Source organism: Misgurnus anguillicaudatus, chromosome 19, assembly GCF_027580225.2.
Source record: "Misgurnus anguillicaudatus chromosome 19, ASM2758022v2, whole genome shotgun sequence".
Lineage (NCBI taxonomy): Eukaryota > Metazoa > Chordata > Actinopteri > Cypriniformes > Cobitidae > Misgurnus > Misgurnus anguillicaudatus.
Genome location: NC_073355.2, coordinates 52,899,200 through 52,917,401, shown reverse-complemented (window position 1 = coordinate 52,917,401; position 18,202 = coordinate 52,899,200). Strand labels below are relative to the sequence as shown.

General features: G+C 35.0%; 2 long non-coding RNA genes across 2 annotated transcripts; one reads left to right on the top strand and one right to left on the bottom strand.

The window, feature by feature from the left end:
• The first annotated feature begins 354 nt into the window (after positions 1-354).
• Positions 355-1,558, top strand: LOC129419080 (uncharacterized). Its single transcript, XR_008636346.2, has 2 exons — positions 355-913; positions 1,310-1,558. It is a non-coding gene; the product is annotated as an uncharacterized lncRNA (long non-coding RNA).
• A 671-nt stretch (positions 1,559-2,229) lies between these two features.
• Positions 2,230-3,363, bottom strand: LOC129433552 (uncharacterized). Its single transcript, XR_012359466.1, has 3 exons — positions 3,155-3,363; positions 2,679-2,918; positions 2,230-2,318 (listed from the first exon to the last, which is right to left on the bottom strand). It is a non-coding gene; the product is annotated as an uncharacterized lncRNA (long non-coding RNA).
• Positions 3,364-18,202: the final 14,839 nt, after the last annotated feature.

Here is an 18,202-nt window from a genome sequence, read left to right as displayed (position 1 = left end):
TGGAACAAACATCTTCTCCTTGGAGAAGGAAAAGAACCTGCTCCCTAATTTAACATGCTTTCATGATCATGAAATATACTTGTGTGATTATGTTATTGTTGCTGTAAAATTAGAACTCATAAAAATATTCATATTCATCATAAGAGTGGAAATGAGTCAATACCTTTTCAATACTTATTATCTTTTTCTGATGTAGTATTACCATTTTCCAACTTTTGCAAAACCCATTTTGATGCACTTTGTAATGTCCTATATGAAGTAACTTTTATCTTGATATTTCAACGTTAACATTTGTTTCAAAATAGGAACACAGTAAAATAACAATTCATCCAATGAAACTTGCAAATCCTTAAAGCTAGGGTAGGTAATCCTGTTCAGATACATTTTTTTTAATACTAGGTGAAATGGTCCTTCCATCCTGAGAGTAGTCAATACATTATGTGTTCAGAAAAAGGAATGAAAACAATCAGACCTCTGTAGCAGCTGCAGGACAGTACAAACTCCGACCAATCACTGCCATGCGGTGCGAATGTAAAGAACCAATCAGATGCCTTCATGTCTCGTGGCCGAGCCCCACTGCGCGCGCTGCCCTGCGTGCACTAATCACGTCACCGTTCCCTGAAATATTCAGTGTCACTACACCGAGTAAGCAGGAGTTTGCGGCACCGGCACAATGGAAGATAAAAAGCAGCCAAAACTACCACTGCCAGCTTTGCTGGTAACTGCTCGCCCTAATAAAAAAACCTAGAAAAAGAAAATCTGAGGCAGAAAAGGCTGCAACTAAACAGGTACTGGATAAAGCCAGAGGACAAACTCGCGTAAACATCGGTGGAGCATTTGAATGGTGGAGACAACTGAGGGAGCTGAAGGGCCTGAAAAGCGATGCCGAGGTTGCGGTCTTTCTGCTAAACAGGTAATAATTTGTTTTGCTTCGGGGGGATTTGTTATTTCCATGATAAATGTTACGTTAGGCAACGTAGCTATTTTTGTAGCTAGTATTAGCCCAATGCTAACATTAGCTTCTCTGTCGGTGTAAGTCAGTTGAGTTACAGGTCGTAGGTAACGTTACTGCTTATCTGACTTTTAGGACATGACATTATGATAATATTGCACAGCCATAGTCGCAAGTGTATCATAACTTATGATCTAAAATAGTTTTCTAAACAAAGCTACGGATAAACTAATTCAAAGAATCACATAAATGTTTGTCACTGTGTGAAATGGGAAAAAAAATGTGTTGTCATTCATTGTGTGTCTTTGAGATACAGTAATTATTGTCAGATGTGTAATTGTGATATTCTTCCTAAAGGTAAATCACTGCCAAAGGAGTAGATCACCACAGAAGACAACGCATCATGCAAAGCCTGACCTGTCAGCCATCCATGGACACTCATTTTCTAACATATATATTTTTCAAATTTATTATATGTAAATACAGATTGTTTATGACAATCAAAAGCAACAAAAGGACAGATAGTTGTTTAAAAAAGTATTCCTCTTAGGTCTCTCTTGTTGTTGTTGGTGTTGTTTTTTTAATAAAACAAAAAGTGTTATACCACATTCATTGTCATTATTCATTTAGCATGTAAGGAGGTAAGAAAAGTAATAGCTTGTTTATGCTAAAATGATAAAGGAAAGGCATTTATCAACTCAAAATATTTATTAAAACATGACAAAATTTAAATAATAATATGACTGTACATACTGTATACATTAGTGCAAATTTTACAGAACAATATATAAACCAGTACAAAATAAATAAAAAAGCAGGGCACAAAAATAAATACTATTTATTGTACTGTGCCTACACCCTACTTGGGATGAAACCTGTATACTGTCCATGTGTATCTGGGTAGCGGTCTCTAATTTTCCAAAACACAGCAACTAGGAATTACTACTCTGTGCCCAGCTCCCAGTGCCCCATATTGCCACACAACATATTGCCGGTATGCAGCGTAGCGGAATTGTTTATTGCTCTCCCCTGGGTCTGGAAGATCCTCCACAGCCCGGACATCATTCCAGATCCTTCTGGCAAGTCGCAACACCCCCTCCTGCAAAATGTACAATTCCATGTGGGGCAGCATGGAAATACAGGAGTCGTCTTGTTGCCCACAGCACTTTCTTTCTACATCTGAGGGCATCTCTCTGCAGTTTCGGCACACACACCGAGTGGGTTGACACGGAGCTGGAGGGCCTGGTGGAGGAGCATCTCCTGATGTTGACATATGAAGGAGATCAAAGATGAGGCTTGGGTCCCTTGTCAGGCAGATCTGCAGCAACTGATGGGATTCTTCCAAGCTCAGTGTATGAATTCTGGCCTGTAAAACAATAGTTCAACAGTCAAAAAGATTCAACTTTATTTTTAGAACTCTTTTTTTTCTGTCCTCTAAGAGAAATGTTGTGTCCACAGTAAATGCCAGGTAATTATTTATTGGCAGACAGTGCCAAGGACTCAATTTGATATGTATTGTTTATATTGTATATATTGTTGATATTATATTGTTATTAAAATTCTTTACTCGTTTTAAAAAATCTACTGGGCTGCTGCAGCACTGATAATTTCACTATTGTGGGACAATAAATGTTTATCTTATTTGATCTTATACTATTGTTTTTTGCTGATGTTGAGGTCGAAAAAATATCAACTAATAACAAAAATGATATTATAGATTGGCTACCTGCTCATCTGAAATTCGTTGAGCTTGCAGATTATCGACTTGCAGAATATCGTCATGTCTCAGGTGTTCTCCGGTTGCAGTCTGACTTGCTCCGCGTCCTCTACCTCGACTTCCTCGGCTTCTACCCCGTGCACCTCCTCTTCCTCGAGCACGACCTCGGGTCTGTCCCCTTTGACCTGAAGACGTGCTCGGATGCGGACTGTATGTAGGATCAGATCAAATGCTCTCGTCGTGGAAACTCTAACAACCAAAATAACGAAGATATATAAAAATAGAAAATTCACGTTTGCCAGTGATAGTAACAAAAAAAAACTTTTAAATTTTGATTTAGCAGACGCTTTTATCCAAAGACACGTAGCTACATTTCAGAGTTCATACAACAACAAACGTGTAACGTTTGCTTTGAACGCTGCAAGTAACATTACTAACAATAGCATTTTTTGGCATTCATTGTAATAAAAATATAGTTTACTTACAGGTGAATGAGACATGAAGTCGTTTGGTTGATGCCTATAATGTGTTGAAATACTCGGTTTTCCTGTGACCTGCAGCTGACTCCGACTGTGGATGCGCGTTCATGTTTGTGGGGGCGTAGCTTTGGACGGAGTGCTAACGGAGAGGGGGTGGAGCTTAGAAGAGCTGCCATTTTCAAATTTTGCTAGCTCTCAAACATTACCTACCCTAGCTTTAACCTCTGATAATTTGCATCCTTTACCTTTGATAATATTCATCATTTAACCTATACCTTTAATCATTTGGATCATTTAACCTATAAATCATTTGACATACCAAAATATATCTTTGATAATTTGACAAACCAATCACCCAATTTCCCTAATTTTAAATCACACCAATTCCACATTAAGATTCTTTCTTCCTGTATTAGTTGCAGTTTCTATCCTAAACTCTTAAGCTTATTAATAGCTTCAATGAATACCTATTTTGATGTTGTATTGTTAGCATAACATTAATCTCCATACAGTAAAACTATACCCCTTTGTAGTATCTCATTGTTTTTCTAAGATTGTTAAAACATCATTAGTTAAAACTAATAAACCTTTGTTGATTATAGTAGATATAACTTATTAATTCTAGATTAAATCAATATTTATTCTAACCATGATTTTATCTCATATCTTGCTTAAATTGTAACATATAAATAGGAATTTAGGGATAAACTATTTTAGTTTTATCATTTGTTTTCTCTGTATTTTGTTCAATATACTTCAATATAATCATGATGATTTCTTAAATTAACCTCAGTCTTGTACATATATATTTCTTCTCTAATTGCAAAACCACCATAAGTTATCATTTCCCATCAAATCAAAATTAAACCAAAAAAATTCTGCTAACATTACTGTTTGCAATCTTCATATGTCCAGTGCTATGATCTGATTCCCACATTCTTTTTACTGTATACTAGCATTGTCCACCCTTTCCATACCTAAAGCCAAAATTATTAAGGATTTTATAATAGCTTTTGGAATTTTATATTTTATTTGTTCAAGTTCTATGTTTTAGAATATTCCCTTTAAATATCCCTCATCTTTAGTTCCATCAGGTTTACTGTAGCATTCATAATCTTTATTATTTTTTTTTTTTTTTTTTTTTTTCCTATTCTGCCTTTTTTCTATTTTAATGCTTTTATTAACTTTCCAAAATTGAGACTATTTACCAAAAATTTGCCCTATAAAATGGATATTTAAACCAGAATTTGTCACTTTGTTAAATTGAACACCCCTATAATATCATGTTGACTTTTGATTATTATTACCTCTCATAATTCAGAGCATAATAAGCAATTGTTCATACCACTTTCTCTTAGCTTTGAAAATTACCCATTTGTACTATTCATTATGTTTTTAGTTGTTTCCCAGAAAATGTCCAAAATATATTTTTTCCTTCCGTTGACGTCCTTTTCTTCTTTTGATGTCCTTGTCTACTTGTTGTTTTGGTTTTTTTTTAGTATTCAATCTAGATTTTGTTCCTCCTGAGATTATTGTAGAATAACTTCTCACTGGTGTTACTGGTCCTCGCTGAAGTGTGACTGATCCTTGCTGATAGGTGAAAAGTTAATTGAAGAGAAGTTTGATTATTGACTGCAGCTGTGTGAATTTACCATATGTTGCTGATAATTGTCAAACTGGTTATTAGCTTTATTTTTCAATTTCCATGACTAATTCCTTGAAGTTTTCCTTGTGTGTCCTTTACACATTACCAGCAACTTTGTCCAGATGTATTGCTTGTGAACTCCACTGCTTTGCACTCATTGCTTGTTGCTCCTGAAAGTCTCTCCTCCTTTACATCTTTTTCTTAACTTTGTTGTTGTTGCTTGATATGCCCTGAGTGGTCATTGCTTAGTTCTTTATCTGTTTGTAGACTTGAATTGCTTGTCATTTTTCTGTTGTTGTCTTCTATATCATGTCTTTTATTATTTTCTTTTCCTCAGCTCTCCTCTTCATTTTTGTGTTTAAGTTCTCCTCTGCTCCTCAGCCCTCCTTCTGTATCGTGTTTTTTGGTTGTCCTTTTCTCCTCAGCTCTCTTCTTCAGTATCGTGTTTTTGTTGTCCTCCTCTCCGACTGGTATATTAGGAATGCTGTGCAATGGCTCAGATGACATCAGATGTGCTCCTTCCCCCTGGCCTGCTGTTAGGGCTGCTCTCCCTGGTCCTTGTTTTATGTCACTCTCTCCTGAAGACCCTCAGATACACTAGATCCCATGGCATAATATGGCATTTTATCTCCATCTCCTCATCAGGCTCCTTTTCTTTTTCCTGCACACAAATAGCTTATGCATACAGTTAGTTTTATCACATAAGATCTCATCTTTATTTGTAATGGTTCCAAAAGCTCCATCTGCAGTCGTTCCAGAAGCTGTCCTTTTTTTGGGGATGAATTTTTGTTATCACATATAGTATAGCGCAGACATTGGTATTGGCATTGGTATTGGCATTGGTATTGGCATTGGTATTGGCATTGGTCGACCAATAAGCATTCCATGCAGTGTTAGTTGAAGTCTTTCACTCGTTATTGCAAGAGACAAAGCATCCAGTCAGTTCAGTTTCATGCTTTCCCATGTTTTGCTGAGTTTAACCTTGAAGGGATGGTTTACTCTTTATGATTAAAGATGGTAAACACTATGGTAATTTTAGTTTTTCCTTTATTCATTACTGTTGCAGTATTTGCTTTATAGTTTTTAATGAATGCTGATCCATTATCTAACATAATTCCTAATAGTGTTTCAAATTTAGGGATTACTTCTTCTATCATTTTTATCCTTATTTTTTGGCACTAGCTTTACCTGTTGAACAGAAATTTAACCAGTATTGCACTTAAATATTAAGACAATTTCTCAAATATGGAGAATAATACCCATTTTTCCTCTTTTTACTCTTTAATTTTAATTTGTTATTTTATATCTCTGTTTTTATTTTGAAATTAAACCCACCCATCTGGAAAGGTAACATTTTACTGTATTATAGAATGATTTATCCCCAATGTGTACGTTAGATGTCTTGAAAGTCTTTCTTTGTCCCCCTTTGGGTACCACAAAATGTTCATAACATCCTGCTTGTTCTTCTTCTCTTCCTATATTCTAATTAAGGCTTTTATATTAACACTATATAAGCAAAACCTCTGTATGGCTTTCTGAGGCTTCTTTAGCTTCCCAATCTGCTGTGTTGTTCCCTGTGATAAAATATCATTCATTTTTATATAAGTTTAATATTTTATGATTGCCATTTACTTTGATAATGTTCAATGCAGAAATTAAACCCCACTTATTCAGTACATTGATTATGTATACCCTCATTCTTTTGAAAGCCTCTTTGTTCCCATACCGAATTGGATATTGTTTAGTTACCCAAAAAACAAACAAATATTTCTTCTGTTTGAAAACTCAAATATATAAAGCAAATATCAATTACAGTATTTGTCATCTGGGAAAACATTTGTTAGCAATGTGGATCTGGATATCAACTGTTTAGTCTTACAATGTCATTAATTGTATACTTCAATTAGTACTTAGTTCTCTTCATCTTTTACACTTCTTAATCTTGCATGTTTTTATCATCTGCATTTATTCTTTTTATGAAAACTATTTCCTGACCAATTATTTTACTTTAACATATAATTCTAATGTGATTCTTAAACATAGTAGATATATCCCACTGGCTTTGCATAGTTTTTTTTCCATCATATCCCATAAATCCTTTTCTTCACAATCTTTTCCAGTATACAAGAGACCTGTGGAAATAAGTCGGTTACATTAAGTCATTATTCTATTAACTGATTTTCAACCATACTATTTACTAATTCTTGTTTACCTTCCTCTGAGGTTATATCAATTTCTTGTCATATAATTTATTTTGCCACTTTTTAAGTTGAATATCTTTCTCATGATCATATTATAATACAATGAAATTCCCACTTTGATAACTTTGCATTAGAAATGTGTGCTTCAATACATTTTCCAATTTATTTATTGTTTGTTGTACATCACTACTTATTATACATTTGCTTTGATTCAGTTAATATCACTTTAATATCATGTCTTACTTACTTTATATCTATATTCCCTATACCCTTCTGGAAAACACAAATTCCAATGGCTTAACCCAAATTATGCATATTTTGTTTAACAAGTAAACAGTAAACAGGAGTGTGATTTTGATATGAGAATAGATATGGTCACATTTTTGTTTATTGTTTGTATCCATACATTGAATTACCAATACTTGTCCAGAGAAACATATTCTTAACAAATCTTCTGAACCTTGAACTGTACTTTGAAAGGCTGCTGTCACCCTCCCCCCTTCACTCACAGAGCTGGTACATGGACATAGCGAAAGTCTCTCTTGGCGTGGCCAGGCTTTTTGTTGTCCTCAGCATGTTTTCTTTGTCTCTCCCAGTTCAAGTTGTTTTCTTTCTGGGATGGTGATGCTGCAAAGTCATTTATGATGGGTACAGGATTCTGGCTTTTTGGAGGAATTGCTGAAAGTAGCTGAACACAAGAGTCATCACTGTTATTCACTTTGCATTTCAAAACAGTGTGGTCATTCCTGGGTCTCCTTCTGGATTTCCAGTCTCTTTTTTATTGTCTCTGAACAAAACTGGATTCTCTGTGTCTCCCAGTTTTCTCTTTGTGCTTTTAGAGTCCAAGCAGTGGCTGCCACACTGCTATGATATGTTCAAAAATAGTCCCTCTTCATGTAACGTTAGTCCACAAGTCAAAGGTTTCTTTCATTTCTCCATTGCCACAACTTAGTCCTTTTCCCAGTCCCATGAATGCCTGAGGGTAAGTGATCAGCCTCACAAGGTCCTTAATACCTTTATTAAACTTAAAAATTGTAAGGCCAGTAGCCTAAGCCATCATTTATCTTTTTTTCCCCATATCCACATTACTCCATCAGATGACACCTCCTCTTTACTCTCCCTCTCTACTCTCTTCTAATTTTACTTCATTAATTCTTTCTAATGTTTTTCCTATTTTTATTTCTTATTTTTCATTTATCTCTTTTTGCCTCATCTTTTTTCACCTCTGTGTGTAAACAATGCCTTTTGTCTTTTTACTCTACACTCTTTACTCTCATATTCTTCCTGATAATAATTTAAATTTCTTTAATTTAGTATCTTTCCTCATTTTTAAGCTTTACTCCCAAACCTGTTTAATTTTCCTATTCTATAACTACTGATCATTTCATTTACAGTTTACCTATAATTTCCACAGTGCCCTTGAGTACTGGAAATCAACCTTCTACAGTATGCATGATAAATATAGATTAACATTTAACACACTTTCTTTTTGTTCCATTATCAACTTCCTTTAACATTTTTCTAATCTATATATGTTCCCCTTTATTCATGAATAATGCCAATGCTTTTCTTCTTTAAATCCATACTTCTTTTCTTTCTTTTGATTTAATATAGGTTTATTTACAATATCCATTTCTTTACACATTGCAACATCAAATGTTCCCTTCATGACAATTTCTTCAACACATTCTTTATCAGATCTCTGCCCAATAGATATTTCCACAAGAATAACAACTATGACTTTACTCTACACCTGTTACTTCTCCATTCAATCTTCTCTATCATATTTAGCCATTTTTTAACTTTTTAACATTAAAAAATTAACAAATAAAAACACTTTTATTCCAGTTAACTTTCAAGCTAAGTAAACGTCAAGCTTACCATTTTCTCTCCAATATTACTTGTTCTCCACTGCAAATGTTTGTCAAGCAGTTCCTTCTTAATTAATGTTTCTCCCTTCAATTCAATTTGTTTTATTTGTCAGGTAATACTATTTTTTCCCTTTACAATAGTCTTAAACACAAATATTTTTTCATTGGATTAAGATATACAATATAGATGTAAAAACCTCATTTCAACCTTTATATACCATTTACCTATAGTTTTACCTATAATCTTTTATTACTTTATTATATAAATAATATATTATTATTATTATTATTATTATTATTATTATTATTCTTTTACTTATATTACTGTAACCGGTATTTCACTTCACTGCTAGCTCTTTCATCCACAGCACTCAGTCAGGCCTGCACTCACTCTATTTATAACATACACCCAGTCATTCACACTTTAAACATGACACCACTTGTTTTTCACTGTTGAGGATCCTTTCCACTTTTACTTACACGTCAAACTTTTTATCATGCATTAGGGTGGTATCCACAGAATAATATTTTATTCGTTCAGACCTCTATTATATAAATATATATATAAAGAGCTGTTTTCATAAAAATTAATTCTGCCCTTGCAGACCCCTATCCACTTTATAACACTTTTGTTTCATGCTCTGTTTATTTATTTTTTATCCATACACTGTAAAATATGCAGCATTTATGTTAAATCAACATATAAATTTTTTTGTTACCCTAACCTAACAAAGTAACACATTAATGGCTTGAAAAACCAAAGTACTTTTCCTTTTGCTATCATTATTTTACAGTGTATCCACTTATTCCATAAGCATTTTTAATAGTCTGTTCCAGTCTACCTGTATCCGTCAAGGCCCTCTTACAGAATAAACACAGATTATTTAATTTTATCCCTTTTTTCCATAAGCATTTTTAATAGTCTGTTCCAGTCTACCTGTATCCGTCAAGGCCCTCTTACAGAATAAACACAGATTATTTAATTTTATCTTATTTTTTTCATACACTGTAAATAAAATGCAGTATTGATGTCAAATCAACATCTGCTTAAATACTTAACATAACAAATTGAAACATGGATTTGCTTTCAAAACCAAGTTACTTTTTCTTTATACAAATTATTTATTTACAGTGTATCAGCTTATTACATCTAATCAATAGCCCTCTTGCAATAAGCATTTTTTATAATCTGTTACAGTCTATTTTATTCGTCAAAGGCCCTTCGTCAAAGGCCTTTTATATGTTTAAAAATAAACACAGATTATATATTTCATTGCCCCTCAGCAATTTAACTTTTTATTGCCCCTTAGCAATTTAACAATCTGTTCCAGGTTAATGCTAAAACAAGGCTTACTTAGCAAAACCACAGATTACACCCGAGCTCAGGCTGTTTAATCCCTTCTTCATCATAAAAATATCACACCATGCATCAAAATCCTTGGAAATGGAACCCCTTTTATCTTATATTAATCTTAGTTCTTATATTGGAAGAGCATTGTGAAAGTCTTTTCACCATGAGCCACCCCAGATGAGCAACACAACAGTACACCAGTAAATAAGCAAAAACTGCTCACCTGGTCCTGTGTATGCTGCTCATCCAAACTTAGCCCACAGCGGTCATCCACCTCCATGCTCCTTTCCAGTCCCTGTTCGGGCGCCAAATGTTGTGGATTTTTGTAGTGATTATGAAAAATAATTTTCAGCAGAGGGTTCCATTGCCAAAAGATGACTTTATTGCATACAACAATAAGGCCGAGTTGGTGGCCAAGCAACTAAAGGGTCTTTTTCAGAATGCAACCTAATATACAGTTCTCTAAAAGTTGAAACCCCTCCCATGTAGTTGTTTTTAGCATGTTTTTATGTTTGACAGGTGTGGTAACTTCATTCCTTCCAAATGTCAGCCTATGCATTTTTAGCTCTGCTCTCAGTTACCATATTTTAAACCCTGCATACATTGCAGTCTTTACGACTGCTAGTCTTCAGCTTACAAGCTTGAGACATACATACTTGCAAAACACATTTGAATCTGAGTACCATGTTCACCAAAGATATAGTTCTGAATTAAAAAATCTTCTTCATCAAGGACATAAAAAAAAAAACTATATACATTTGCCAAAGCCTTGAAACTAAATAAATTAGTAAATAGGTAAATAAGATAAATATAAATGAAATAAGGATCTTTAAGACCCAACTTAATTATGTGCTAAATTCAGGGAAAAACAGGTGGTTTCAGAAGCGCAACAATAACCTTGTCCCAAACATCGAGAGTTGTACATCGTGCTTTGTGGATGACAGCCAGTGATCTCTCTATAATAACAATGTCTCTAAAATAGTTATACCATTCTTTTATGGAGGGTGGTCCAGGAGAAAACCAGGAATGAATGATAGTTTTTTTTGCAGCAGTTAAACCAGCAAATATTACTTTCTTAGAAGCTAAATTCGTGCAGATATTAAAAGAAGAATCATCATTAAATAAAAATAAAGTTAAACATTTAGGGACTGGGAAGCCCAAAATATCCTCAAGAAATATTGCAACCTTAGACCAAAGATTAGAGACATCTGGGCAGTCCCAGAAAATGTGTAAGTAAGTACCAATCGTATTCAGATTACATTTTGTACAATTTGGGGTATCCGTAAGCTTCATTTTAAAACGTCTATATGGGGAAAAGTAGAACTTCTGAATAAACTTGAAGTGAATCAACTGGTGTGCAGGATTCTTTGATGAAAAACTCACATTATTCCATACATTCCCCCAGTCCAGTTCTATATCTCTCTCCTTAAGATCATGATTCCATGATTCAGTCACTCCCGGAGGTTTATCACATTTTGAGATTAGTTGTGTATATATTCTAGACACCAGTCCAGTGCATGATGTTCCAGAATTAATCCATGGACTCAAAGGGTGCACAGAAAATGGCGAATCCCAGGGAACTCCATGAGCTTTTATGGCTGATCTCAGTTGCAGGTACAGAAACCAGGAGGATCCAGGAAGAGAATAATCTACTTTGAGGTCCTGAAATGATTTTAAGCCATTTTGTCCATACAAATCCTTCAGAATGTAAACTCCATTTGACGCCCAGCTCGCATTAAAATATGGGCCAGAGTTTTGCAATAGATTGTAGTTATACCATATGGGGGAGCGATCACAAAGTTTAGTAGTGCAACCCATATGATTCTGAACCGTTGACCAAACCTGCAGGCAGTTGCCTATAATTGGGCCAAAAACCTTGTGTGCTGATTTAGGTTTAAGTCCAGCAAATAGCAGATCTTCAATTCTATGAGGTTTTACAATTTCTTGTTCTATATTTCGCCAGGGAAGTACAGAGTCTGTGTCACACCAAGTTGTGAATGATTTCACTTGAAAGGACCAATAATACAATTTGAGGTTAGGGAGTGCTAGACCACCAGATAGTTTCATTCGTTGAAGAGTACTTAGACGAAAACGGGGTTTTTTACCATCCCAAATAAAATCAGAAATCCGAGATTGCAGTTCCTCAAAATAATTTACAGGTGGAGGTAGAGGTATCATTGAAAAAAGAAAGTTCAACCTCATTTTTACTATTGAAATTCTACCTTGCAGTGACATTTTGAGATTAGACCATCTCTGCATATCTGCAAAGATTTCAAGTTTAAGTTTGTCATAGTTTATACGTGATATATTAGAAAAATCTGTTATTTTTAAACCTAAATAAGTAAACGCTGTGACATGCCATTGAATATGCGGAATATTTGGTAATGTGAGACACTTAGCTGCGACATTCAAGGGTACAAGAAGGGATTTGTCCCAGTTTATTTTATAACCTGAAAATTTTCTAAATTTGGTAAATGTTTTTATTATTTGGGTTATGGAGATATGTATATTAGTAAAATATAATAATATATCATCAGCATAGAGAGAAATTTTATGTTGTGTTCCTTTTATGACTATAGGGGCTATTAGAGAATCCAATCGAATTGACTGTGCTAACGGTTCAACCGACAGTGCAAAAAGTAAGGGGGAAAGAGGGCAGCCCTGGCGAGTACCACGATGCAGAGGAAATGACTTTGATAGAATGTTACCCGTTAATACAACTGCATAAGGATTGGTATAAAGCGTTTTGACCATAGATATGAAGGCTTTCCCGAAGCCAAATTCTTCCAAAACTATCCAGAGATATTCCCAGCTCACCCGATCAAAGGCCTTTTGCGCATCTAAAGTGAAAACGGCTGCTGGTAAAGTATCCTTTTCAACTGCATGGATGATATGCAAAAGACGTCTAACATTATCAGATGCAAGTCTTCCCCTTAAGAATCCAGACTGATCAAAATGTATTAGTTTGCTTACAGATGCTTCAAGCCTTTTAACTAAAAGTTTAGCAAAAATCTTTAACTCTGTTGTAATCAAAGATATTGGCCTATAGCTACCACAATTCAGAGGAGACTTGCCTTTCTTAAGCAACACAGAAATAAGTGATGTGTTTTGATCACGATGAAATGAACCAGTGTTAAAAGCATAGTTGATTGAATTTAAAAGTAGTGGTCCAATGCTATCCCATAGTTCCAGGAACAACTCTGGGGGAAACCCATCTAGTCCCGGAGATTTACCTCTTTTCATTGAGGACAGAGCATCTTTTAATTCTGTAATAGTAGGTGGAGCATCAAGGAGTTCTGCTTCATCTCTGGATAAGGAGGGTAAATTGAGCTTTGAAAGATATGACTTAAGGGCATTTGGATCAAAAGATGTCTCGGCTTCATAAAGATTAGAATAGAAATGTCTGAATGTAGCATTAATTTCCTCTGCATCGTAGGTAACCGATCCTAATGGAGTTTCGATTGCATTAATAATAGAAAATGATTCATTTTGCTTTATTTTGGCAGCTAGAAGTCTGCTTGAACTTTCGCTTTGACTATAATACGTCGCTCTTGTGCGGTGGATTGCGAATTCTGCCTTGGATTTTAATAGATTATTCAATTCAAATTTTAAAGCTAGAAGAGAGGTCTGTTTTTGGTCAGAAAACTGACGCTTTTGATCCTGTTCTAATAGTCGAATTTTATTCTCTAACTGTGTAATTCTATAATTTCTGGATGCCTTCATATGAGAGGCAAATGAGATAGCTTCCCCTCTAATAAAGCATTTGGTTGTTTCCCAAAGTATTTGTGGTGATGATGCTGACTCTAAATTAATTTCTAGGAACATTTTGAGATTGGCTTTCAATTGCTTTAGGAACTCTGAGTTCTGCAAAAGCTTTGTATTAAAACGCCATCTATGTGTATGTTTGCCCGGATTCCTTACAAGTTCAAAAGTATATATCACAGGAGAATGATCTGAAATGATGATGGGAAGAATGTCTGCAACTGTTACTGAATAATTTAACTGAGGTGAAATAAAAATGTAGTCAATTCTGGAAAATGTCTTATGTCTACAAGAAAAAAATGTGTAATTTCTCACTTGGGGATGTCGTAGACGCCAGGCGTCAATAATGTTTAGTTCAGCAATAAATGTATTGATCCCATAAGGTGCATCCAAATTAGAACAGATATTTGCTGATCTATCTAAAGTTTTATTACATACTTGATTGAAGTCACCGCCAACTACCATTAAGTATTCAGGCATGTCTAAGAGCGTGGCTGAGGTTGCACTTAAAAATTCGGGATCAGGTATATTTGGGCAATATATTGATGCAAAACAAATTTTAACATTATGAACTGTTACAGCAACATATGCTAACCGCCCAGCATTATCTTTTCCACAATTATCTACAGTTACTCCTAATTTCCTATCGAACAGAATAGCAACACCTTTAGACTTATTTGTAGCAGAAGAATGAACTACACATTTATAGAATCTATTCTGAAATCTGTGAATATCGTTAGTTTTTAAGTGTGTTTCTTGTATCAAAGCGATCGAGACATTTTTACGTTTAAGAAATTCTAAGCACTTTGTACGTTTAATCGGCGAATTTAGGCCGCGGACATTCCACGACATTACATTAACAGGTATATTCATAGAGGGTGTTTTAACCTTATGTTTAGAATATAAGTGGGTCTCAACAAAGTTTTAGATATGATGACAAAAATACTGAAAAGATATACTTTACCCATAAAGTTACAGAACATAGCGAGGCTTTGGCAACAGAACATATAAACAAAACAAAATAGAACATTAACATCCATCCGCAAGAGACAAGACGTAAAATTCTCTCCCTTTGGGTGGAAAAAATTAAACAAAAATCAAAGTTTTACTGCCTGTGGCTATCGAAAGCAACACGTCTCCCGTCTGAGTCCCAACGAATATCAGAAATGATACTGTGCAACCCATCATATCAGTTTAAACTGTGCCCAATTGTCAATTAACTGGATTCTGAAGTAGCAGCTGACGGGTTTTCCTGGTCATCAAATGCACTTGGAAACGAAGTACTCGGTGTACCAGCCCTTAAGAACGGGGGATTTTCCATTGCCACCAGAAACTTTGCGGCATCCTCGGCATTCTTGAAGTGATGTAGCGTTCCGTTGAGCTTCACTTTCAGAATTGCTGGATATATCAGGAATGGACGCAATCCTTTGTCTGCGAACTGCCTTCTCACGCTGTCAAAAGACCTTCTCTTTAAAGCCGTTTCGTTGCTAAAGTCTGGAAAAAACAGAAGTTTGGAGGCTCCATGGATTATTTCCGGCTGGGGTGCTCTGGCTCCGTTGAGAATTCGCTCCCTGTCCTGATATCTAAGGAGTCGAAAGATGAGCGTTCGGGGGCGATTTGTCTTTTCACGGTTGGCATAAATACGATGAGCCCGCTGGATTTCTACCTTTCCACCGCCTTGAAGGGAGGGGATCCACTTCGGTAAATGCTCCTGGAGAAATTGAACGGCATTCTCGCCTTCCGCTGCCTCAGGTAGACCCACGAGTCGGACATTACATCTTCTGGATCGATCTTCCATTTCGACCAGTTTATCGCGGAGATTCATTATTTCCTGCTGGTGCGTATTGACCTCCTGTTTAACTGCACGCATGTTTGCATTTACAGAATCCATCCGCCCTTCTAGCGATTTCGAGAGTTCGGCTTGACGAGTGATATCATGTCGTAGTTCATTAACTGTTGAATTAGAGGATTCAATCATGTTCTTCAAGGTTTGGATTTCTCCAGAGAGTACCTCCTCCATTACCTCCCTTACTGCTAATTTAACCTTTTTTGCAAACCTCTCCTCTTGCTCTTGCAAAGCCATTAAAATGGCTGAATTCGGCGAATCTTCATTAGGCCCGTCTTTGCATTTCTTTTTCGTTGTTGTTTCATCTTGCGGGGGTTTGTTCTTCGCGGATTTTGAACCAGACATTTCTAGGGATACTTAAGTACAAAATAATCTATATTAAATTCTGAAAGCACGGATATTATCTCGAAATTTCGGACATTTGAGACGGAGCTCTGTTCTAGGCGTGCATCGCTCGTGCCCAGCCACCGGAAGTCCTCCCTAAACCAGCTTTTAATAAGGTAATAACAATTTCAATTCCACATAAATATGATAAAGGTGATAATTAAACAAGAATTTTTATGGATAAGAGAAAAAGTTAAGGTCAACTTATCTGGATAATATTTTTTGGGAAATTCTGAGTTTAAAAATACATCTGGTAGGCCACAATTTGGAAATTTGTGTCAATGGTAGTAAATAACAAAACACTAAAAATAATAAAAGGAAGGATAGATATTTCAGAATGGTACAGTAAAAATTCTGAATGGTACAGTAAGATTACAGTCAAGAAAATATAAGCCTTATGGAATTATAGACTTAAGAAAATTAAATAGGAAATGCTTTATAACAAGAATTTTGAATGAATCAACTAAAAAACCTCTAGATCTATTATGAAGACATCAAAAAGTATAACTTAAGGTGTAAAAGTGAGAAAAGAAATGCTATTAGAAGAATAATATAATCAAATCAGAGAAACATATAAATTGAAGATATTTGAAGATCAAATAATATCGATTGGAGAATTATTTTGGATTTGTAGAAAAAGAAAATGTTTGACCTCGTAATCAGAAAAGGTACTTAAATATGATGGAGACAGGAAATCACTACAAAAGAAGGGTATTTAGAGTCCTTATAAAGGGATGAACAAAACAATTAATCATAAATTATATGTAGATTCTGTTGATCAACCAAATGGATACCAAATTAGATAAAGGGATGAGATTAAGCTAAATAAGGAATTTAATAAAGTTTTGTCAGAATAAAAATACAGAATAAATAAATTATGTACAGTACTACAATCAAAAAGTAGATTATTAAGTTTACAAATAAGGCGTTAATTTATCTTAGCATAACAACTAGATGCAGCCATTAGAAATACATGATAACATATACTGAATCAATTTTAATTAGAGGTTAGTGGGTAAATGAGGCGTAGGGGTCTAGTTAGAGAACCAAATGGAAGTTAAAATATCAGGATGATGGAAAAAATTACTTGAAATCAACAAGAACGTTATCAGGACTTACGTTACTGTAACACCCGCCACTCATTCATCCAATGCCCAGAGGGCGCCATCGCCCGAATATTGACTGTGCTCTTACTCTCTCTCTACTTCCTGTGTTTCACTGTCTTAAGCCCCTGTTTGAGTCTAAGATGGCGCGAAGTATTGCCAGCTCACCACTGTCTCTACCAAGCGTTTTGTCATTGCCTTCTTTGCTAACCACGTGTATGATTACTGCCTGTTTTTGACCTTGTTTCTCTTGGATTGTGATTTGGACTTGTTTGTTATACGGACTGCCTATTTGTTATCGATCTACTGCCTGCCTATATCGACCACGATTCTCTGCCTTACCCATTGTTTATACTGTGTGTGCCTAATAAACTCTGCATATGGATTCTACCACTCCTCCGAGTCATTCACCGTTACAGTTACGAGACAGTAATGAATTTACAAATAGTAAACGAGAATTCAAGCACCTCTGATGAGGATGGAAAAAATTCATTAAAACCGTTATGAAGAATTATTATGCATGCTTTACCATTTACCAGTTTTATTTGAATTAATTACATTTATGTGTGTATTATGCAATCTTTACTTAGTTTATTATTGGTTATTTACATTTACTTGTTTTATTTGGAGTACTATACTTTAATTTGTGTTGCAATCTTTACTTAGTATATTAGTGGTTCACATTTTCTTATGTTATTTGAGTTAAACTACATGTATTTGTGTTTATAATGCCATCTTTACTAGTTTTATTATTGGTTATTTCTCTTTACTTTGTTTATTTGAATTAACTTACATTTATACTTGTTTATTATACTTAATTTTTGAGTTTTTATGCTTCAATTCAGTATCAATTAGTTATATTTACTCATTTTGAATTTGAATATTGAATCT